Consider the following 24,740-nt stretch of genomic DNA (forward strand, 5'->3'; position numbering starts at 1 on the left):
TCAGAGGCGGCGTGTTCAGGGAAGCAGCCTGAGCCCCAGTCCCGAGCAGGCCTAAGCTTTAGGCAAGTCCCAGGGGTGCTGGTGGATGGTTATGTTAACCCGTTGTTCCCTGAGTGCTATGGTCATATGGATCAACGAATGACACTTTGTTTTGAAGAGGCTGTTCCGTGTCACTGCAATGAAGGACAGGTTACAGCTCCCAAAGGGAAGTCTCTTGCAGGTGCCACACCCAGCTGGTGCTGCTGAGGACTCCTGGTTGGTACACAGAGGTGCTGTAGCCTGGAGACCCAGTCGAAAAGTGGGGTGAACGGCAGGATTCCACCCTGAGAGATGTGCAGGCCCCAGGCCTGTCACCTGAAAGGGTGCCCATGGAAAGACAGAAAGAGGTCAAAGGTACAGTTAGACTTGACCCAAACTTCAAACTATGCTCATTGGAAGGAGAAGCTTTGCCCCCCTGCCAACGAGTGACACTAACGTGGAGAGAACACCACATGCTCCAGGGCCTCGACAGGTGTGGTTGGGAGGCCACTTGCTCCTCAACCCCCAAAGGGGGCATAACAATGCAGTGCAGTGCATCATGAAACTTTGGCGCCTTTCTCTGATGCACCCAGCACCGGTCCCTGTCAGAGCCAGGATACCAGACAGGCGGACAGAACTCCTGCCTCCAAACACAGGCCCTTTCCATTGGCCTGCAGGGAGGGGTCTCGCCCTCGGAGATCACCAACCCACCACAAGGCAGGCTGGGCACCAAGAGGCTGCTGCTCACAGACAGCTCTGCTCCCAGCAGTAAATACCTCAGGCCTGAGCTGGGGATCAGGTACAAAGGAACCTCAGAGCTCCCTCCTCTTGCTCTGCCAGGCTTGTTCCTTAAGCATGGAATATGAAGTACCTGTTCTGTGGGCCCATGGGTGCCCAGCCCCCAGGGAGAGCAGGTAGTGAGCACAGGGTGACCTCTCCCTTGTAGCCAGGTCACGCTGGATTTCTGTGCCAGCCCAGTGCCAGTGCCATGTGTCACTCGAAGGGTTCCTGTCCCTCAGAGCTCCCTGCAACTCTTCCCTGCACCCACTACACTTCACTTCGCACCAAAAGCGAAGAGCGTGACTGCAGTGATGGCCTGCATGCAAACACCCTGCCTCAGGGCGGAGCTCAGACCCTGCTTTGCCCCTCTGCCCTAGTGTCCAGCACTGGGCTTGCTCACCACATTAGAGAAAGCAGAACAGTTTGACAGTCTGGTGAGAAAGTCACTCCCTCCTCATAAGCCTACCCATCTCTGCCAGGCTTCCTGATACAGCCCTGCTGGGTCTTACGTTACCCGTGGTGGGGAAAGGGGATCTCCTGGCAACCTGGGCATTTCATGGCACCATAAAACACCAAGGGCTGCAGATCCTATCCATTCCTCCCTAAAGCGCTGCATGGAGCAATGCATCCTGGCCTCTAGGGCAGGGAGGCAAGAGATGCCAAACGTCACTCAGGAACTGGCAGAAGGATCAGTACACCTGGTCAAAACAAGAGCCACCAGCCCCCCAAGACAGCAGCCAGGCCTAGTGACAGGCAGCGAATCTCCTGGGAACTGAGACAAATCTACTCCTTGTGCATGCACAGGGGAGTTTCAGATGCCACATCCTTGCTCTGAGATTTCATCCACGGCCAAACGTGACGCTGGATCAGGAGACGTGCCACGCACGTTACAGGAAATAACTGCGTGAGCAAGTGAGAGACCGCCAGCCTTTCTAGCCTAAGACATCACTGCCTAGTACAATGCCTCCTGTGGTATCACTACTGAAACAACGTTCACCAAGACAGACATTAACGGAAGCTGCACCCAGGGAAGCCATCGCTGGCTTGTAGCACGCTGAGAGATTAATTACTGCCGAGAAATAAAGCGTACGCAATTACTGCTTATTACAGGAGATTCCACCTAGTAGCTCTCTCGGTGAGCGGCAAAATGTTGCCATTATCCAACAGTTGCCAATGAGCAAAAGGCAGTTTTGCAGGACTGCAGCCAGGGAAGGAAGTGCTAGGACGTTCTGAGACCCAACCACAGGTGGGTTTATGGGGCTGCAGCCCTGTTAGGAAGAGCTGGGGCAGCACGGTACCTCTCCCAGTGTTCTCTGGGCTGTGTCCTGCCCTGGCACATCCCAATACCCTTGCTCCCCATGGAAAGGCCCAGCCATGATGCTAGGGCAGGACACAGCCTGGAGAGCACAGAGAGAGGCACCGTACAGCCCCGCGGCCTCCTAGGTCACCTGCTCCCTGTGGAAAGCCTCGTCATCTGGGCAGCACCTCCCACCCCAAGGTCCCAAATCAAGGAAAGCATCCCCATTCAGGAATGCTCATCAGTACATGCTTAACCTTAACCATGGCCCATTCAAGTGACTGGGACTTAAGCACATGCTTAAAGTTAAATGGGACTTAAAGTTAAATGTTCACCTAACTCAAGATGGACTCCAGCATGTTCTCAAGTGCTTTCCTGAATTGGGGCCCTACCTTTTGTGAGGTCATTAACCAAGCAGCACTATATACAGCTGGGATGCTGGGAACAAAACAAGTCCTACTCAGGCAAGGATTGGCTAGATCACCCAAGTCTTCCTGGCAATGCAGGATTGGTCCCTACGGGATCACCTGTAGTGGCTGGTTTAAACAAAATCCCAGTCCATGACACTTTCATCCCTTCTTCAGGGCAATGGTTCTACAGCCTCTTAGAACAGGAAATGTCTCCCAACAACCTACATTTTCCTTTTCTTAATTTCATCCCATTACTGCTGGTTCTAGCCCCATGTCCCATGCTTAAATAATGCTTTCCCCTCCTTTGCATTTACACCCTTCCAACATCTGGAAGGGTGTAACCCATCCCCCTTTGCTGTCCCCAAGCCACGCTGCACACATTTAGCTTTTCTAACTTTTCTGGTAAGCAAGTCTCTCCAGCCCCCTGATCATTTTCACTGCCCTTCTCTGAACTCCTTCCAGTACATCAATATCTTTATGGTAAGGAGGTGCCTAGAATAAATACAATATCCCAGAGCCATACAGAGATGGACTGTCACCTCCCTGATATGGGACATGACAGTTTTACACTCAGGGCTCAAAATGTCCTAGGCTTTTTTCCATTCAGATCACATTGCAAATGTCAGTCTAATTTCCTGTCCACTATCACATCTAGGTCTCTTTAAGCACTGAAGCCTCCCTGATCTCTCTGGCTTGTCCAACCTAGGAAAAAAGTAGGGCTATCAAGTGATTACAAAAATGAATTGTAAAATTGATTTTCAAATATATTAATTTTAATTATAACACAGAATAAAGTGTACAATCATCATCAGTGTACAATACTCACTTTATATTTTTTATTACAAATATTTGCACTGTAAAAAAAACAGTATTTTTTAATTTTCACCTAATACAAGAACTGTAGTGCAATCTCTTTATCATGAAAGTTGAACTTATGAATGTAGAATTATGTACAAAAAAATAACTGCATTCAAAAATAACAATGTAAAACTTTAGAGCCTACAAGTCTACTCAGTTTTACTTCAGCCAATCAGACAAACAAGTTTGGTTACAATTTGCAGGCGCTAATGATGCCCACTTCTTGTTTACAATGTCACCTGAAAATGAGAACAGGCATTCACATGGCACTGTTGTAGCCAGCATCACAAGATATTTAAGTGCCAGATGCACTAAAGATTCATATGCCCTTCAAGCTTCAACCACCATTCCAGAGGACATACGTCCATGCTGATGAAGGGTTCTCCTTGATAATGATCCAAAGGAGAGCTGACCGATACATGTTTATTTTCATCATCTGAGTCAGATGCCACCAGCAGAAGGTCGATTTTCTTTTTTGGTGGTTTGGGTTCTGTAGTTTCTGCACCTGATAATTGCTCTTTTAAGACTTCTGAAATCATGCTCCACATCCCATCCCTCTCAGATTTTGGACGGCACTTCAGATTCTTAAACTTTGGGTCGAGTGCTGTAACTATTTTTAGAAACTTCACATTGGTACCCTCTTTGAGTTTTGTCAAATCTGCTGTGAAAGTGGTCTTAAAACAAACAACATGTGCTGGGTCATCATCCAAGACTGCTATATCATGAAATATATGGAAGAATGTGGGTAAAACAGAACAGGAGACGTACAATTCTCCCCCAAGGAGTTCAGTCACAAATTTAATTAAGGCATTATTTTTTTAAATGAGCGTCATCAGCATGGAAGCATGTCCTCTGGAATGGTGGCTGAAGCATGAAGGGGCATACAAATGTTTAGCATATCTGGCACGTAAATACCTTGCAATGCCGCTACAAAATGCCATGCGAATGTCTGTTCTCACTTTCAGGTGATATTGTAAATAACAAGCAGGCAGCATTATTTCCTGTAAATGTAAATAAACTTGCTTGTCTTAGGGATTGGCTGAAGAAGAAGTAGGACTGAGTGGACTTGTAGGCTCTAAAGCAGGGGTCGACAACCTTTCAGAAGTGTTGTGCCAAGTATTCATTTATTCACTCTAATTTAAGGTTTTGCATGCCGGTAATACATTTTAACATTTTTAGAAGGTCTTTTTCTATAAATCTATAATATATAACAAAACTATTGTTATATGTAAAGTAAATAAGGTTTTTAAAATGTTTAAGAAGCTTCACTTAAAATTAAATTAAAATGCAGAGCCCCCTGGACTGGTGGCCAGGACCCAGGCAGTGAGAGTGTCACTGAAAATCAGTTCATGTGCCGCCATTGGCACGCGTGCCATAGGTTGCCTACCCCTGCTCTAAAGATTTACATTGTTTGGTTTTGAGTGCAGTTATGTAACAAAAAATCCCCTACATTTGTAAGTTACACTTTCACAATAGAGATTGCACTACAGTACTTGTATGAGGTGAATTGAAAAATACTATTTCTTTTATCATTTTTACAGTGCAAATATTTGTAATGAAAATAATGTAAAGTGAGCACTGTACACTTTGTATTCTGTGTTGTAATAGAAATCAATATATTTGAAAATGTAGAAGAACATCTGAAAATATTGAATACATTTCAGTTGGTATTCTATTGTTTAACATTGCGATTAATCACGATTTTTTAAATCACAATTAATATTTTAAATTGTGATTACTTTTTTTTTTAGTTAATCGTGAGTTAACTGTGATTAATCGACAGCCCTAGATAAAAGGAGTTTCTTTAAAACATAATAGCTTAACACATCCAATTATTATTATTATTAGTTGTTACATGATTGTCCTGGCTACACTATGATTGTTTGCAACGTCGTAGCCATGTTGGTCCCAGAACATGAGAGAGGAGGTGTGTGGAGTAATATCTTTTATTGGACCAACATCTGTTCGTGAAAGAGACAAGCAGAGTGCCACAGAGCCTGAAGAAGAGCTCTCTGGTGCTTGAAAGCCTGTCTCATTTGCTAGCAGAAGCTGGGTCCATAAAAGATGTTACCTTAGCCACCTTGTCTCCCTGCACTAGGAGCATTAGCTACCACAATTTTAAATAACACAACCATTTCCCCCTAGTATGGACAAGCCCCCACTGAGTTCTCTGTTTCAGCTCTCAAACATTATCTGTGTAATACGTCAGATCCCCAGAGATGATATCCCACATCAAACATGGTGCTTTGCTTTCTATGCAATTGTTACCGGGTATTCTGAAAGGAAGTAATTCCGAAGTCTAAATAAATCTCCCTGCCCTTAAGCTTTGAGAGCGAGGGTCAAAGGGTCTCATGGCGCTTTGAGCTGTGTCTAATCATTTCACCCAACAGGTGCAACAATCAGAAAAGCTGTCTGCATTCTCTCTAGAAGAGGATACCTGCAGATACCGAGCGTCAACGAGAACTTCATTACTACGCAACAGAAAAGCAGCTTCCTGGAATCTTTAGCTGGGTTTCCAATAACAGAGCAGAAAAATATACCCTGCAAGCAAGAGATAAGCCGAGAGTCTTTTATGAAGGTGCTTCGCTTTTTACTGCTGGTGCGGGAGGGTGAAGGAATGGGGAAGAGCTGGCAGGGCAGTGTCCCCTGCACTCACTCAGTCCAGTCTTCTCCAAACAGAGTTTCTGCTGCTCGGCTTTGCCTCTGCGTCTTGCCCTCAGCTTGGAGGAACCAATCAGACTGCTCACACACTGAACACTCGTTGCTGTCTGTCCAGGAGTGGGATGATTCAGTGCCAGAGCTCCTCAGCTTCAGGAGCTTTCGGACAATGAATCCTGTTAGAAAGCCACTGCCGGACTCCAAAAAGCTGCTAAAACTACTATCTAGCCCCCAACCCCCAGGAGCTTTCAGCTGGCTACCTGCCTTTCTTAGCATGGCCTGCTCCTGAGCCACGCGTGTGCCAACAGAACAAATGCTTTGTCTTTCTCTAGCATGGCCTCTCTCCGAGGGCCTTGTGGGCCTTCTGATCCTTAGTGAAACATTACCCCCCCCCCACCATGTGGCAGTACCCTCCCCACCCCCCCTTTACAGATGAAGAGTCTCAGGCACAGCAAAGGCATCTCAGGTATCTTGACTCTCAGCCTCCTGTGCTAAGTGCTATTCCAAGGGGTTATTTTCCATACCATGAGCTGCTATTCCATACCAAGACGACACCCACGCCAAGTAAGATCTAGTGGAGATCTCCTTCCCATGTGGTAATAAGGAAAGGGAAGTGGGGGAGGCTTGCAGCCCCCAGGCTGAGAACCCATGTGGTAGGCCATGCCCCAAGCTCTTTCCTTTCTGCTCCTGTCTGATTCATTCAGCAGCATCACTCAGCTCCTTCACCTCCCCCGTGAGGGACGGTGATCTCTCTGGATGGCTCAAGGAGCAAAAGGAACTGATGACACAAGGGAGTGCCTGAGCACTTGCACACCAGGGTGACCAGCAGCAACAGGGCAGGAAATGTTGCACTGGTCCAGGCTGAATAACATGGGGTTTGAATGGACATCACTGAAACGTTGGAGGGAACATGCCTCTGATTGCAATGAGATCACTGCTGCTGTTCCCTGGCCACATTAAGCCAAGGGAGTAGGGAGCTGTACACCCCAAACAGGCCAGCTTGTGAGAGAGACAAGCCCAGCTATCAGCAGCCCACAAGGCAAGCCCATCCCCCTCCAACCAGCTCCTGGGTTATATATAGTCCGCCACAGTCTGAAATGGAGAAGTACAAGGATCCAGGGGTGAGGGCAAAACCACCTCCAGCCTGGCGGCTTGTTTACGCTCTATTCCTGTCACTTTAATCTTGCCACAGACCTGTGAACAAGCAGGCGGGATGGAATTTCATCCCGGGCAGCCTGCCCTTTCTTACCTCATCACCGGCATCCTGAGGAATCCCAGAGCACGGAAACAAGGCTGTGCTCCACCAGCCCTCCAAAGACCAGTGGGCACAGCAGTGAGTGGCTGGCTGCCACCCCTGGATGGCACAGGGCAGAGCATTCCAGCCCAGCTAGTGAACGCCTTGGGTGTGAGTAAATCCACTGGAGCACGACTTCACTGAAGTCGAGTGGAACAAACTACAGTGAGCCAGATCCAGCCCTGGTATCTGCATCATGAGAAGTACGGTATGTGGATGTGAGGGGTAGAATCAGAGATCCAGATAAAACAGCCGTTTGGTCTGTCTAGCAAACACGCCTCGGCCCAGGGCAGGATGGCTACCTACAGTCTATTCCCCCATTCAGTTTTAAGAAACAAACAAAAGGGTTTCCACCCTTTCCCTGCTCGGATTGCTACACAGCTGCAGAGATGTCAGCATTAGGAATACTACGGGCATCCAGCCTACACTTCCTTCCGCTCAGTTTTATTCCATTACCCCTAGTTCTACCTTCGTGGGCCTCTAAACAAACCCGCTGCCCCTTGGGCATAGCTGGCATTGAGCCAAGCTGTTTGCACTCAGTTCTTTCCTCCCGAGGAGCAGAGCCTTTATCACCCGTCTTCTCCCTCCCTCCCATGCTCTACACCTGGCATTTTTCTAGCTCTAGGGGCCCTGAAATGATTCCACGCCTGATCTCACTAGGGCTGTACAGAGAGAAGCTAGTGCCTCTCCAGCCTGGGATAACACTAAGCGCAGTATCCCACGGGTGCCTGCACCAGAACCACGAAGAGATGGAGCATCACCTCCACACCTCCCGGCATTACTAGCCGAGCTGCAGCTCTGTGCATTGGGGCACGCAGCTCTCCGTCCCATTACACATCCGCAGTGTTCCAAGCTCCTCCTAATTTAGCATCAGCTGCACCTTTAATAGACATTTACTGCCTCCCAGATTGCTAGCTTGAAAGAAAAGCACAGTGGCCTCCAGATCAAGGCACAGCACTGGGAGACAGGAACTGCTGAATTCTTCTGCCACTGAAGCACTGTGGCACCTTGGGCAAGTCACCTGGGGACTGATTTTTCAGAGGTGCTAATCACCTGCAGCTCCCACTGATCTCATCTGGAGCAGTGGGTGCTCAGCACTTCTGAAAGCCAGGCCCTTAACCTCTTTGTTGATCAGTTTCCCTACCTCTAAGAACAAGAGAATAACACGTATTCCTGCCTCTCAGGAGGCGGCTAGCATTCAGATTGGTGCCTACAGTGCTCAGGAGATGAAAAATGTTACATGAAAAGTTAAATAAGAACAGACTCAACACTGATCTCTGAAGCCCCCACAAGACACCTCCCCACAGCTCCAGTCAGCTTAGTTTGGGGACTGACTCTGGCTTCTAGGGGTACATCTACACTTGAATTAAACACCAGTGGCTGGCCCACGTAAGTGGGCCCATGCCATCTTCTTAATGGGAGAGGGTCCCAGAGCCCAGGCTCCGGCCTGAGCCTGAATGTCTACACTGCAAATGGACAGCCCAGCGGCCTGAGCTCTGCAAGCCCAAGTCAGCTGATGTGAGTCAGCTGCAGGTGTTTATTGTAGTGTAGACATACCCTCAGGGTCCTGAGCTTTGCGCCACGCTGGGTGCTTGGAAATAGTCCCTCGTGTTTCAGAGCACACAATGTTTTTGAACTGGATGCCTAGATCACAGCCTCAAAGGCCATCCAGATGAACTCAGCAGTGCCTACTCCTGGCTCTTCCCAGAAGACCATCTGATTATCTGCTCACTCTCCCTTCGACGAGTCCCATCATCCAATCACGCTGGGCCCATCTTTAGGACCCTGCACTTAGCTGTCCCTCTTAGCGAAAGCTAATGCCTTCCTGCTTCACAGACAGACAGACAGAAATATTCCACTCAGTTATTATTCTGTAATGGATCCCCTGGCTCCGTTCCTCCTCTGTGCTTCCCGGATTCACTTCCCCACATGTTGTTAGGCTGCTGGCTCAGAACCCTTGCAAGAAAGAGGATGTGCTCCTAAGGGGGAGGTCAAATCAATTTCTGGGCCTCAAAACTCTGCCTGCAGGCGCCACAACAGTGGGGCGAGCGACCCCATTAGAAGGCCTTATACGTGGGTTGGAAGTTTGCTCTGGGCTGAGCTTGGAGCACAGGGCCCTGGTTGGGAAGCCCATGTTAAAGATTTACATTCTTGTTCCAAACAACTCCAGACTGCTCATGACAAGGGTTAGAGGATGGCACTGGGGAGGACACAGTGAAGGGAGAACACAGTATATAAAACAGCAAAAGGACCTGGCTGGATTTTCTGCCCCCAAATAACCTTCACCTCTCTATGTGCTGTGCGAATAACGAGCAGAGCAGAGCAGAATACATATCTTGGGAGAACAGGAGCAAGCGCTAAGCAGAGAGGCTGCCTCTAGAAATTGATCCCCAGCTCTCCACATTGAGCCCAATGTTCTCTCTTACCTTGGGGAGCGGGAAGAACCTCACTGGAGGACTTCAAGCCCTCGCAGAGCGGCCCTCCATTTAGTCCTCACTCCCAGTAAGCTTCCCCGGGGTTTCACTTTGCAGCTCCTCTGGATGAAAGTCGTCCTGACTGTTTTCATACATATTCTTCCCCTCCGCCCCACCCGGCCCCTGCAGCTGAGTCATTCCCCCACGTGCTCATCCACTCACCTCCTCCCATCCTCAGAAATCCTAAAATGCCAAGTCATGGATGTTTGCAGAGCTACCCAATGTGACAGTCAAGTAACTCACAAGCCCCACACAATTCTGGGTATTGCTCTGCAGAATTCCCCATTCATCATACAAACCCCTGGCTATTTATTCACAAGCACACACGTGCTACAAAAGTCTCTGTTCCTGCAACAGCTCAGGCTCCCTGTGGAAGTGACAGAAGTGTCTCTAGGGCTTATATCACATGGGTTTAGAGTTCAGTGGGTAAGCAGCATGGGTTTGTGGCAAATGAACTCAGGAGAGTCAGTGGTTCTATTTCTAATCCTGCCACTGACTCACTGTGTGACCTTGGGCAAGTCACTGCCCCCTCTGTTCCTCAGTTTCCCCTCTGTCAAATAGCCCCCCTCCCCAGGGTGTTATGAGGTTAACATGTTAGTAGAACACCCCTGTGATTCTCAGATGGAAGGTGCTAAATAATGATAATAGCAGGTTTCATCAGCAGATCTCAAAGCACTTCCCAGTCTTTTAATGCATTTATCCTCACACTACCCCCATGAGATAGGGCAATGCTATTATCCCCATTATACAGATGAGGAGCTGAGGCACAGAGACATGGTGAAGTGACATCCCCAAGGTCACACAGGAAGTCTGTGGCGGAGCAGAGAGTTGATCCCTGGTCTTCAAGACCTACGCTAGTGCCCTAGCCCCTGAGCCATCCTTCTGCTAAAGACAGACGAAGGGTTATTATTTCAGATGGTGGTAAACCAGGGCATAACAAATCACTAGGAACCTGCCCTAAAGTATCTTGACAGCTCAGCAAGTGGTGGGGGTGAGGCTTGTGTCTGTTGCTCTGCTACCCTTCCTCCTGCCCAGGCTCCCAGATGCCGTGAGTGGGGATTCTCGGATGGTCGAAGGGTGTGTCTACACTACGGTGGCTACGGCAGCACAGCTACAGTGTGGTAGCTCTTGCTGCAGAAAGCGTCTACACTACAGCATTGATGGAAGGAGTTTTTCCATTGCTGAGAGATGGTAGCGAGACTGATGGAAGAATTCTTCTCTGGACCTAGCTGCATCTACAGTGAGGGGATTAGATTGACCGAACTACATTGCACAGGGTGTGCAATTTTTCACAACCCTGAGCAATGTAACTAGGTCAGTCTAATTTGCATGTGTAGACCAGGCCCTACCCTCTACACTTTTGGATCCTCCTCCCTTATGAATAGCACCTGCCTCTGCTGCTGCTCAGAGCTTGACAAGTTGCAGGATTGCAACCAACATGGTTCTGATCAGTTTCACAGCGGCCTGCAAGATTCTGAATGACTGCAGTGAAATGGACCAGAGTGCACTTCCTGCTTTTGCCGCATTGGTTTAGCTCTGACAGCAGCGAGACTCTGGAATGGCCTGCCTGCAGGCGACGTGGCACCTTTGGAACGTTTTCTTTGTAAACATGAGGACTGAAAGGTTAATTTTTTGAAAAGACAAAAGCTTAGCTTCTTCAGAAATTGATAGCTTAGGTACTCCCCACCCAAACTTTCACTCGTTAGGGGAAGTTGGCAAGGGGCGTTTTCAAGCCCTGAGGTAAGCAGTACTCCCCACTGATGCTGCAGCTACACTACATCTTAGGTCGATATAACTTATGTCACTCAGGGATACCACCCCCCGAGCGACGTAGGTTACACTGAGCTAAGCACCAGTGTGGACACCGCTGTGTTGGTGGGATAGCGTCTGCACTAGAAGCACTACAGTAGCACAGCTGCACCGGTGCTGCTGTGTAGCCATAGCCTAAGTGAATTTAAGCGGTAGCTTGAATGGGCTGGCATGCACACACACAGACATGTCTGTGGGAAGCTGGCTTGACTGTTTTGGGGACTGTAAATATTCCTTGCGAAGCAGATCTCACTCAAAAGCAACAAAGTCCTGCCCTACACATGTGATAGCCTGGGGAAAATGAACCTTTACTGTAACACGCTGAGCTACAGTATATACTACATGGCTCCCCGCAGATATTCCTATAGCCTTCCTAATAGGAAATTTTCTGCTAGAATGGTAGATGTCATCCACTTGTAGCAAGACAGCTACAGTGCTGCAGGAAGTGACTTTGCCTAATAGGAATTTACTTGAGATGGCCAATTAAGAATCACTATCAGTCTGCACCCCGACACCACCTCCTCTTTTCTCCTGCTGCTGCCTGCGCCCTCTTCCTCTCTCCCCCACACATCTAGTTAAGAGGAGACAGGCAGAGGGGCTCCCCATTCTGCTCTGAGAGTTCCACTGGCTGCATTATTCACTTATGAGACCCAAGCAGATCCACCCAGAATGACAACGCACCAATTTAATAAACTATTTGATCGGCTTCATGGGAGGGGAGGACGCGGGATCGTCACAGTGCGATCAGGGCAAAGAACTGGCAGCTGGCTGAGGATACATGAATGATAGGGATACTTCAGCAACGTAGACCGCATGGACATATTTCTCCCCTCATGTACAGGGAAGAACTACTCATGGTGAGTAGAACTCGGACATATTATGAGCCCAAACCAAAATCCACTAAAGTCAATGGGAGCTGTATGTACATGCCCTACGCTTCATATTTCATTCTTATCTGGGACTACATCGGATGTTTAACAGTTAATTAAAATAAGTAAGGTGCAAAGTGTGCTTAGAATCAGGAAAGCAACTGATACACCTCATGGAAGTGCTACCTTTGTTAATTTCTCAGCAACATCTCCTCCACCTTCCTGACACACACTGCTGCTGTTTTACCAGGCAAAAGAGTCAGGCCTGCTCTCCCATTGCTGTACTGGCTCCCCAGGAGTAAAACCTGTTTGTATCAGCAAAGCAAGCGGCTGTGACTCAAAGGCCGCAGAGGTGCAGACATGTTGAGTAAGAAGGGGCCAACTGCTTGTCTCTCCACCAATGCTCTGTCAACAGCAATGCTTAGTGTAGGGGTCTCAGGCCTGGGCTTCTCTCCTGCTAGGATTACTCAGGGGTGGGAGGAATTTTGCAGAACAAATGCTGACAGCAGATGGCTCCGAAATGCCATTTGTAAGGGAGGGGGACATACCAAGCGAAACCTCCCAAACTCACTTCAAACCCAACCAGCAGTTCATTCAGAGTGGATAAGATTCACCCCATGTAGAGGCCCAGCACTGTACAACCCAGTGAAGCATAGTACTAAGAATTGCTTCTTGGCATGGGAACTTGCAGGGCCTTGTTCCAAGCCCATGGGGGCAGCAGTTTTGTGATTATACAAAGGTGGAGGATAACAATGCAGGTGTACGCAGGCTGTACACTTGTGTACGTACCTCTAGGGGAGGCGAACATCAGGTACACGGTAAGTGCACCTGTGTTGGAGTGGGTGGTGGAGAACTGCAGTGAATCTACCTCAAAACTAAATCAAATCCTTACTTGTCCCACTATAAAGGGTAATAAGAGATTAGTTCTGGATTTAACCGGGTACAGCTCCTCAGGAAAAAAAAAATTGAGCTTTATAGAACAGGTAGGCAGGGAGAAGTCATCAGGAGCAATCTGCACTCTATAAATAATCCATGAATAACAGCTAGGGAGGTACAAGGTCAGGTTGCTCTGAAACACTAGGGCTGTGTGGGAGGTAATTAGAGGCTGTTTGGGGGACTGTTAATGCTGACAGGAGGGGTTAATCCACCTCCCCAAGTGGTGGTAGGCAGAAGAATCCTTCTGTCGACCTAGCGCTATCTACACCAAAGGTTAAGGTGGTGTAACTACCTATAGTAGGGGGGAGGGATAGCTCAGTGGTTTGAGCATTGGCCTGCTAAACCCAGGGTTGTGAGTTCAATCCTTGAGGAGGCCACTTAGGGATCTGGGGCAAAAATTGGTCCTGCTAGTGAAGGCAGGGGGCTGGACTAGATGACCTTTCAAGGTCCCTTCCAGTTCTAGGAGATAGGTAATAATTGGAGATATACCAATTACCTAACTATGAGCAGTGTGGATTTTTAGCTGGGTCAACTTAACTTTTATAGTTTAGACCAGGCCCAAGTCTGGGAGTTTCCAGCACACGTTTACATTCATCTAAGCCAACATTCTTTTTCTTTGTTATTAGATCATCATCACTGATTTTATAGATAGGTATAAAACCAACCCAGTTAATTCCTCTATCCCTTTCCCCAACTGCAACACTGCATAGACAATACTGCATATAAAACATGCACAGCATTTTACAGAATACAGAAAAAATACTGAGCTGCCTATAATCATATTACTTCTCCATCGATAACAGTGCACTTCCAGTCCTTCTTTTATACCTATGGAGCACCCTTTCCTATTAGGGTGATCAGACAGCAAGTATGAAAAATCAGGACAGGGGGTGGGGGGTAATAGGCACCTATATAAGAAAAAGACCCCAAAATCAGGACTGTCCCTATAAAATCGGGACATCTGGTCACCCTATTTCCTATAGATCTTCAAAATGGGCTCCATAGAACTGCACATATCCTACATTTTTGTTAACCCATCTTTATCAACCCCGTCTGGCTTGTGCACTTCTAAACAAAGCAACACTGCCGTAACTGCCAGGGATCTGTCAACAGCTGCATTCACCTGCCATCCCACACCGTCTCGCTCTTTTGTCTCAGCCACCTGTAGTGTCTTGCCTTTTAAACTGTAAGCTTTACAGCAGGGACTGTCATTCACTATAAAGTTTGTACAATGCCAAGCAAATGGGGCCCAAACCTAGTTGAGGCCTCTTGACACAACCTAATTTAAATGTCAGATAACACATAATGCGTTACACCGAGCAAGGTACATATATGGCAGTAAGAAGAGGTTCTATAAATACATTAGGAGCAAGAGAAAGATGAAGGAAAGTGTAGGTCCGCTACTTAGTGGGGAAGGGGAGCTAACAACAGATGACATGGCGAAGGCTGAAGTGTTCAATGCACATTTTGCTTCAGTCTACTCTTCACTAAAAAAAAGTTAATTGTGTTTAAGCATCTCGTCACAATTAACATTAACAACCGGGGGAAGCAACACAAGCCAGAATAGGGGAAGAACAGGTTAAAGAATATTTGGATAAGTTAAATGTATTCAAGTCAGCAGGGCCTAATGAAGGTCACCCTAAGGTACTTAAGAGGAACTAGCTGAAGCAATCTCTGAACCATTAGCGATTATGGGAACACAGAGGATGCGGGGAATTATAAACCAGCCAGCCTAACTTTAATACCTGGAAAGATGCTGGAACAAATTATTAAACAATCAATAAGATGGGTGAATTAGAGTGCCTCGTGATAAAGGAGAATATTGATATAACAGGCATCACAGAAACCTGGTGGACTGAGGACAATCAATGGGACACAATCATTCCAGGGTACAAAACATATCGGAAGGACAGAACAGGTCGTGTATGGGGGGAGGAGTGGCATTATATGTGAAAGAAAATGTAGAATCAAATGAAGTAAAAATCTTAAGTGAATCCACATGTTCCATAGACTCTCTATGGCTAGTACTTTCATGCTCTAATAAGAATATAACAGTAGGGATCTATTATCGACCACCTGACCAGGACAGTGATAGTGACAATGAAATGCTAAGGGAAATTAGAGAGGCTATCAAAATTAAGAACTCAATAATTTGGGGGATTTCAATTATCCCCATATTGACTGGGAACATGTCACCCTGGGATGAAATGTAGAGACAAAATTTCTTGATACTTTAAATGACAGCTTCTTGGAGCAGCTGGTATGGGAACCCACAAGGGGAGAGGCAACTCTATATTTAGTCCTGAGTGGAGTGCAGGAGCTGGTCCAAGAGGTAATAATAACAACAGGACCGCTTGGAAATAGTGACTATAATATAATAAAATTTAATATCCCTGTGGTGGGAAGAACATCTTAATAGCCCAACACTGTGGCATTTAATTTTAAAAAGGGAAACTATGCAAAAATGAGGGGGTTAGTTAAACAGAAATTACAGTGACTAAAGTGAAATCCCTACACCATAATAGAGGCCCAACTTAAATGTATACCCCAAATTAAGAAACACACTAAAAGAACTAAAAAAGAGCCACCGTGGCTTAACCACCATGTAAAAGAAGCAGTGAGAGATAAAAAGACTTCCTTTAAAAAGTCAAACAACCAGTGGGGCCCCTCAATGATAGAGACAGAAAAGGAGCGCTTACAGACAATAAAGTCATTGTGGAGAAACTAAACAAATTCTTTCCTTCAGTCTTCATGGCTGAGGATGTTAGGGAGATTCCCAAACCTGAGCTGGTTTTTGTAGGTGACAAATCTGAGGAACTGTCACAGATTGAAGTGTCACTAGAGGAGGTTTTGGAATTAAATCGATAAACTTAACATTAACAAGTCACCGGGACCAGATGGCATTCACCCAAGAGTTCTGAAAGAACTCAAATGTGAAATTGCAGAACTATTAACTAGGGTTTGTAACCTGTCCTTTAAATCGGCTTCTATACCCAACGACTGGAAGTTAGCTAATGTAACGTCAATATTTAAAAAGGGCTCTAGAGGTGATCCTGGCAATTACAGACCGGTAAGTCTACTGTCGGTACCGGGCAAATTAGTCTACACAATAGTAAAGAACACAATTGTCAAACTCATAGAAGAACATAAATTGTTGGGAAAAAGTCAACATGGTTTCTCTAAAGGGAAATTGTGTCTTACTAATCTATTAGAGTTCTTTGAAGGGATCAACAAACATGTGGATAAAGGGGATCCAGTGGACATAGTGTACTTAGATTTCCAGAAAGCCTTTGACAAGGTCCCTCACCAAAGGCTCTTATGTAAATTAAGTTGTCATGGGATAAAAGGGAAGGTCCTTTCATGGATTGAGAACTGGTTAAAAGACAGCGAACAAAGAGTAGGAATTAATGGTAAATTCTCAGAATGGAGAGGGGTAACTAGTGGTGTTCCCCAAGGGTCAGTCCTACGACCAATCCTATTCAACTTATTCATAAATGTGAAGAACTGTGAAGCAGTTCTGTGAAGAACTTCAAAAAGATCTCACAAAACTAAGTGATTGGGCAACAAAATGGCAAATGAAATTTAATGTGGATAAATGTAAAGTAATGCACACTGGAAAAAATAACCCCAACTATACATACAATATGATGGGGGCTAATTTAGCTACAACAAATCAAGAAAAAGATCTTGGAGTCATCATGGATAGTTCTCTGAAGATGTCCACGCAGTGTGCAGAGGCAGTCAAAAAAGCAAACAGGATGTTAGGAATCATTAAAAAGGGGATAGAGAATAAGACAGAGAATATATTATTGCCCTTATATAAATCGATGGTACGCCCACATCTTGAATACTGCGTACAGATGTGGTCTCCTCATCTCAAAACAGATATACTGGCACTAGAAAAGGTTCAGAGAAGGGCAACTAAAATGATTAGGGGTTTGGAGAGGGTCCCATATGAGGAGAGATTAAAGAGGCTAGGACTTTTCAGCTTGGAAAAGAGGAGACTAAGGGGGGATATGATAGAGGTATATAAAATTATGAGCAAAGTGGAGAAAGTGGATAAGGAGAAGTTATTTACTTATTCCCATAATACAAGAACTAGGGGTCACCAAATGAAATTAATAGGCAGCAGGTTTAAAACAAATACAAGGAAGTTCTTCTTCATGCAGCGCACAGTCATCTTGTGGAACTCCTTACCTGAGGAGGTTGTGAAGGCTAGGACTATAACAGGGTTTAAAAGAGAACTGGATAAATTCATGGAGCTTAAGTCCATTAATGGCTATTAGCCACGATGGGTAAGGAATGGTGTCCCAAGACTCTGTTTGTCAGAGGGTGGAGATGGATGGCAGGAGAGAGACCACTTGATCATTGCCTGTTAGGTTCACTCCCTCTGGGGCACCTGGCATTGGCCACTGTCGGCAGACAGGAGACTGGGCTAGATGGACCTTTGGTCTGACCCAGAACAGCCGTTCTTATGTTCTAATTTGTAAGCATCTAAAGGATTATATGGTAATAACTATTGGCCAACAAGAACAAATCATGCCAAACCAACCTAATCTATTTCTTTGACAGCATTGCTGACTTAGTGGACAGAGAGGAGAAGCCATACATGTGATATAACTTGATGTTAGTAAGGTTTTTGACACATTCTCATAAGCAAACTAGGGAAATCTGGTCTAGATGAAAGTATTATAAGGTGGGTCCACAACTGGTTGAAAGGCCATACTCAAAGAATAGTTATCAGTGGTTTGCTGTCAAACTGTGGGGATGTATCTAGTGGGGTCCTGCAGGTCTATTCTGGGTCTGTACTATACAATATTTTCATTAATAAGTAAGGTAACGGAGTGGAGAGTATACTTATAAAATTTGTGTGTCACTCCAAGCTAGGAGAGGTTGCAAGTACTTTGGAGGACAGGATTAAAATTCAAAATGACCTGAACAAATTTGAGAACTGATCTGAAATCAACAAGATGAAATTCAATAAAGACAAGTGCAAAGTAATTAGGAAGGAAAAAAATCAAATGCAAAAAATACAAAATGGAGAAAAACTGGTTAGGTGGTAGTGCTGCTAAAGAGATCTGGGGGTTATAGTGGATCACAAATTGAATATATGAGCCAACAGTGTGATGCAGTTGCAGAAAAGGCTAATATTCTGGGATGTACTAATGGGAAGGTCACTTGTAAGACATGGAAGATAACTGCTTTGCTCTGCTCAGCACTGGTGAGGTTTCAGCTGGAATATTGTGCCCAGTTCTGGGTGCCACACTTCAAGAAAGATGTGGACAAACTGGAGAGAGTCCAGGGGAGAGCAACAAAAATGATAAAAGGTTTAGAAAACCTGATCTATGAGGAAAAGCTAAAGAAACTGGGCATGTTTAGTCTTGAGAAGAGACATCTGAGGGGGGTCCTAAGAACAACCTTCAAATAAGTTAAGGTCTGTTATAAATAGGACAGGAATCAATTGTCCTCCATGCCCACTGAAGGTAGAACAAGAAGTAATGGGCTTAATTTGCAGCAAGGGAGATGTAGGTTAGATATTAGGAGAAACTTTCTAACTAAAAGGGTAGTTAGGCACTGGACTAGGTTACTAAGGGAGGTTGCAGAATCCCCATCTTTGGAAGCTTTAAAAAAACAGGTTAGCAAACACCTATCAGGAACAGTCTAGGATTTAGGTATAGCTGATCCTGCCTCAGCATGTGATGGGGATAAGGGGGTGTCTGTGTGGACTAAATGACCTCTCAACTTCCCTTCCTTTCTAGGATTCTATTCTTATATCTTCTGAGTTGCAAAGCTGCTTCGAGGACACTCCTACTTTATCCTGACATGATCGTAGGATTAATTTGTTATCACTGTGCTCGGAGAGATCCACATTGCTATTTCACTTGACACTCCCTTTGGACACACTCACTCTCCACCTGACAATTACATCTGATACCTCCTGGAATATTGATCTTCCAACAAGGACACAAGAACGATCTTTGCAGTTACTTCTCATAAGTCAAAATTTTATTCCCACTCAAATAATGGAACAAAGATTCAAAGGAAAAAAAGAAATTAACCACTGGGGGAAGGGAAGAGCAGAGTTTCAGAAGTATAAATAAGCACCCAACTCCTACTGACTTTCAAAACAGGAATCAAGAGCCTAATTGGACTTCGTAAATCCCCTCCCTTCCCACAGAACAGGGGTCAGCAACCTTTCAGAAGCGGTGTGCCGAGTCTTCATTTATTCACTCTAATTTAAGGTTTCACATGCCAGTAATACATTTTAACATTTTTAGAAGGTCTCTTTCTAGAAGTCTATAATATATAACTAAACTATTGTTGTATGTAAAGTAAATAATGTTTTTAAAATGTTTAAGAAGCTTCATTTAAAATTAAATTAAAATGCAGAGCCCCTGGGACCGGTGGCAGGACCCGGGCAGTGTGAGTGCCACTGAAAATCAGCTCGCGTGACGCCTTTGGCACATGTGCTGTAGGTTGCCTACCCCTGCTATAGAAGATAATGAAACATGCCTTGATACTACAGCACACCATGAGCAACAGGCAGCATGGATTTATCTATGAGATCTTGCCAGACAAATGGGATCACGTTTTATTTTGAATAGTATTAAAGTATTAATGGACAAAGGAAAAGTTGCACCCTCATATAGCTGGAGTTTAATAGAGCATTTGCGGCAGTGTTTCAACAGGTCTCACTCTCAATATTAATTCAAACAGGCTTGAGTAGGAACTCTGTTGCATACACTGGAAACTTGACCCTAAACAATGGGGAGCTATAAATGACAAGATACTGAATTGAGGATTGTGGTCTAGCGGGGGTTACAGGGACCAACATTAAATTTGGTTTCATCTGACTTCACTAGCGATCTAGAAGACTAGCTTGGGTGTGTTGGGAAGTTGGTACGTGCAGTACTGGGACCTGTGTTGACTGCTCTCACAGATGCCATGGAGACGGACACACTACAGAAACCTAGAGCTGGAATGTAGGTGGGTAGGGCTGCATACACCGCGAGGTACGGAGAAGGTGTATGTGTAAAAGGAGTGAACATTGCAGAACAATTCTGGATGGACAGACAGCAGAGCTGCCTGGACTGAAGGAGCCACCATGCCTGTACCTCATATCTGATGACTCAACAGTAACAACAGGCAAGGGAATTTGGCTGAGAGGGAAGCAGACAGTGAGGCAGCTGCCTCCAGAAGAGTGGAGGGACTCCTGCTGGGGCTGGAGGGACTTCCTGACCGATAGTACTTCCCCCTCTTCTTGCTGTGTGTTGTTGTAAGAACAAGGCGGCTCAATGGCTAACCGAGAGGGGAATTACAGGACATGCTCCCTCCGCCTGCTAGCCTAGGAGCTCAGTCATGTGCCCCAGTCCATTGGGCCCAGCGGGGAGGTGCCCAGCAGATTACAGAAACCAGGCTACGTTCTGGATGGTGGGGTGACACTTCCTGTGCAGGACCAACCAGCCTGGATGCAGAAGGGCTCAGCATGTGGAAGCAAACCCTCCCCCCAGCCTTTTTTCCCCCACAGGCTTCATTGTCTTATAAGCACACACAAAGCTGTTAGGTGTATAGAAAGGAAAGTAACTCAGTCCTAGCCCCTTGGTATGTGAGTCTCACCAGCTTACTCCCCTTTGACTCATGGACAGTGTGTTAATTACATGTCAGTAAGTGGGTCTAAGGGTTCATCTACATGAGCCAGCCACCTGTTTCACCTAAGGTGTGAACTTACACTGATATAGTTAAAGCAGTGCAATCCCCTGTGTGGACACACTCATTTTAGTTTTAGAATGGCTTTTTTGGGACTAAGCAAACTCTAAATAAACCACTCTTAATCTGAAATAAGAATGCCCACACAGAGGATTGCACCAGTTTAACTAAACCAATGCAAGTCTGTGTGTAACCGAGGCCATAGTCTTAGGGAGTCCAAAAGCTCCTCAACAAGCATAAGTGACACACGTGTGTGTATGGGGGAGGGAGAGGGGGAGGGCGGAAGGGATGTTAGTTACATTAACTTCAGCTCACCTTTGAACCTCCATAGCCCACCAGCTTTGCATGGAAGGGGACAAAGTCTCAGACAAAGGGATACCTAGATACTGTGGACAGAGGCAGAGGCAGCAGAGACCTGCACCTTTGGTGAAATAGCTTGAGATGGTAGCAGGAGGATTGCCAAAGCCACATTTCCTTGGGAGTTTCTATCAGGTTCTAGCCCCAGCCAGTGAATACAATACCTTGGTGACTATTTCACAGTGCAATAAACATCGGCCTGTTGCCATCTGAGCTTCCCCTCTGCAAGGGAGTCCAGTGGTGAGCCCAGAGTTCCTATTTTGCTCACTGACTTTGAGAGGCTGCTGGGGTGATTCAGGGACACTGACTGCTGAAGATCTCTATTTAATTAGTAAACTCAGGATGGACCAGCACATGATCCTCTCCTCTGTTGGCACTGGAGTTTTCAAACTTCACCCAACCTAGAGCTGCAGCAGGAGACGAGCAAATTGGAGCTGCCTTCCTTCTCAACACATAGTTGGTCATCAGAGACTACAGAGTATCAGAGGGGTAGCCGTGTTAGTCTGGATCTGTAAAAGCAGCGAAGAGTCCTGTGGCACCTAGAATGCAGCATGCAATGCTCTCTCTTGATCCAAGCAGCCTGGACGTATTGCATGTTGGGACACAGGATCTTCAGAGATCACATCTCAGACAGGCAACCATGTGCCACATTGCTTGTGAGTCACACTCCACCCTCTGCTGGCACAGCCAGCAAACCTGCAACTGGGACGGCAGGTGAACGCAGCTATTCACAGATTCCTTGCACTCATGGCGGGGCTGCTTTGTTCAGCACAAGCCAGAACCATGGCTGATAAAGAGTCTGTAGGTTCCCAGCTCCCTCACCTCCAAGAGAGAATCCCAGGAGCTCCTCACATCTGCAGACTCCTTTCAGGGAAGAGAAGGGGCTCACAGCCGGCGAATACATCACAGAGAATCAGAGGAATCAAGGGAGAAAAGAAGAGGCTGAAACGCAACAAACAGAGCACATCCAATACAAGAGCATGTGGGGCTAGCCTGGGGAGGGTGGTTGTTTCAGGGAGAGATCAGATCAGTAGCACTGAGGTTGAACAGACAGAGAACAGGAATCTCACTATCCAAGGGTTCAATGCAGGAGCAGAGAGGTCCACACAGGTCACTTCTCTAGGAGGAGACTAGAGGGGAGGGGAGTATGAAGAAGAGACTTGATTGAGATCATTGTACTGAATGATCATAGAGCAGCTGCTCTGGTACCTGGAGCTTTCAGAAATAAATACTGGCTGCAGTTCTCCTGTCCTCTGGTGCTGATGTAACAAGCCTTTGGGATCACGGCCATGCACAGTGCCCAAGGAAGAGCATCCCCTTCCCCTAAAGTAGTGACATTAGCACCTTCCCAGAACAGACCTCACAAGTGGGGCTCCTCTAAACTCATTCATACATTAGTAAAAGGCTGTTGGGGGGAGACGGGGGAGAAGGAAGGCAGGGGTATCTCTGCAGATCTGGGGAAGAGCAGGAATAAATCTTCAAGCACTGCCTGCTAGGTCTGTGTGAGGCTGTATGATGGGGTGCATGTGAAGAGGAATTATGGAGCAGAGAGGAATTAACATGGTATGTTACAGGATGGAGAACAAAATTCTACACTTCACGCTGTGGGTCATGGGTTCCCTGCTGCTAATTTGCATTGAAACAAGTAGCTGATGCCCAGACTAACTCTGGGACAAGAATAAATTGAGAGGGGGGCTCCAGGCTGGGGCAGGGGGTTGGGGTGCAAGGGGGTGAGGACTCTGGTTCGGGGTCTGGACTCTGGGGTGGGGCTGGGGATGAAGGACTCGGGGTGCAGGAGAGGGCTCAGGGCTGAGGCAGGGTGTTGGGCGGGGTCCTGGCGGTGCTTACCGCAGCTCCCAGGAAGGGGCTCCTAGGTCCCTACAGCACCTAGGTACATGGGAAGCCAGGGAGGAACCATGACCAATGGGAGCTGTCGAGCTGGTACTCAGGGCAGGGGCAGCATGCAGAGCCTCCCTGGCAGCCCATGTGCCTAAAGGACCTGACGGCCACTTCTGGGAGCAGTGCGGAGCCAGGGCAGGCAGGAGCCTGCCTTAGCCTCAGGCCCCTGCCGTGCTGCTGACCAGACTTTTAACAGCCCCGACCGGAGCCGCCAGGGTCCCTTTTGGACCGGAATGAATACCTGGCAACCCTAAGCTTAACTGACTCCGTAACTCCTGTTCTTTGGGTGGGGGGAGGAAATGCTTCCATGGGGCAACTTTAGCACCTTGTCCCCGGTAAATCCCTCTATACAGCATTTGCACTTCTACTCATGCTCAGTGCTGCACTGCTGAGAAGTTTCAGGTCCCCTTTCTGCAAGTGTACACAAGCCTGAAAGGGAAAGCTCTCCTTGAAGCCACACCGTCAGCCAGTCCAATTAATTCCCTCAGCTGCAGTATCTCCATTGTCTCAGATCAGAGCTCTGAATGTATGGTCCCCACCCACTGAGGTGGGGACAGTTGGGCCCATTCAGCCGTGGCACTGAAATGCATTCCTCCTGGCGCCCTGCCCATCCACAAGCCTTTCAGATACAGCAGAAAGCAGGAGATTTAGCTCTGCACTGACTAGACCTGCTCAGTTTCATGTGGCATCTCAGAGAAAGTGCAGTTGCACCATTAAGAACTGCAACCATCCCGTCCCGGCCTCCGAGTCCATCATGCACGATCTGGGACTCTGCAGAACCAGTTCAGGGGTAGAAGTCCTGTCCTTTCAATTCCAGCTTTCCACAGGCCTTTAGTTTCCTTCCTGTGGTCAGCAGATCATGTGGAAAATACAGAGCAGAAAATATGCATCAAGAATTGGATCCTATTTGCGCTTTTCTCTCCTTGCCCTGGCTATGCCAGCCAGCAGATCACAGGACTGGGCCGAGGGCAAGGAGACCTCCTGCATGGTACACATTGGGAGCACCAGCCTCCTCCTAGGCATCCCCAGAAATCCCAGCTGCCATCTGCTGTAACAGCTTCCTGTGAGCAGCCTCACCAAATTTTAGATCGGAAACCGGCCAAGGATTTCCCATCATTTAGTTCCCCACTCTTGGTCAGAGTTTCCAGTCCCCTTTAGAAGCTCCTCACTGGAGTTTGCTTCCTTAGCAAAGCTATTTGGGGCAGACACTGCCTGGATTTGTATGCACCACGCAGTACTGAGCATACAAGGAAATAACAAACCATCCTTCACAAAATGGGCTTGGCTGCAGACCAGTTTGTTATAGGGTCTGCTTGTGAGCGGGGAGCCAAGCAGGATCGTTTGGGACAACTTGGCGCTGGGGAGAGTTGGGGG

General features: G+C 46.9%; 1 protein-coding gene across 3 annotated transcripts in view; it reads right to left on the reverse strand.

The window, feature by feature from the left end:
* The window catches only part of TMEM63B (transmembrane protein 63B), an 88,155-nt gene that overhangs the window by 54,032 nt on the left and 9,383 nt on the right, over positions 1-24,740 (reverse strand). The window contains exon 1 of one of the 3 annotated variants that reach the window (XM_039528949.1): positions 9,742-9,868. The exons of the other annotated variants lie outside the window; for them this stretch is intronic. The gene's annotated coding sequence lies outside the window, so the exon portion shown is untranslated. Of the gene's footprint in view, positions 1-9,741; positions 9,869-24,740 lie in introns of those variants that run through there. 3 annotated transcript variants of the gene reach the window in all.

The sequence above is a fragment of the Mauremys reevesii genome, linkage group 3 (assembly GCF_016161935.1).
Source record: "Mauremys reevesii isolate NIE-2019 linkage group 3, ASM1616193v1, whole genome shotgun sequence".
Taxonomy (NCBI): Eukaryota; Metazoa; Chordata; order Testudines; family Geoemydidae; genus Mauremys; species Mauremys reevesii.